At 38.3% G+C, this 248-nt stretch overlaps 1 protein-coding gene and 1 long non-coding RNA gene across 2 annotated transcripts in view; both read left to right on the top strand.

The window, feature by feature from the left end:
* The window catches only part of LOC119589491 (transmembrane protein 104-like), a 100,597-nt gene that overhangs the window by 27,534 nt on the left and 72,815 nt on the right, over positions 1-248 (top strand). The window lies entirely within an intron of this gene.
* LOC119589494 overlaps positions 1-248 on the top strand; it is a 1,649-nt gene that overhangs the window by 368 nt on the left and 1,033 nt on the right. Inside the window, exon 2 of the long non-coding RNA XR_005230190.1 lies at positions 78-186. This is a non-coding gene — a long non-coding RNA (uncharacterized LOC119589494). The remainder of the gene's footprint in view (positions 1-77; positions 187-248) is intronic.

Raw genomic sequence — 248 nt, 5'->3', positions numbered from 1 at the left:
CATCTCTTGGTTAAAACTACATAAATGGTGTTGCTGGTCCAGGTTGTATTTATATTCTTTTGTTTACCCGTTTTCAGTGACTATGTGCCAGAGAACTGCACCAAGGAACTGTTAGATTCCGACCCATGTTTCACCGATCCTAGCCGGTCCCACATGTCCAGAATGGAAATGTATAGAATCTGTACTGTAAGTATTACTCTGTTCTCACCTTTTTTGGGTCAGTATTGTTAAGACTTTTTTTTTTTTTA

The sequence above is a fragment of the Penaeus monodon genome, chromosome 25 (genome assembly GCF_015228065.2).
Source record: "Penaeus monodon isolate SGIC_2016 chromosome 25, NSTDA_Pmon_1, whole genome shotgun sequence".
Classification (NCBI taxonomy): domain Eukaryota; kingdom Metazoa; phylum Arthropoda; class Malacostraca; order Decapoda; family Penaeidae; genus Penaeus; species Penaeus monodon.
Note: the sequence above shows the minus strand (reverse complement) of the source record. Positions and strands in the feature narration are given on the sequence as shown.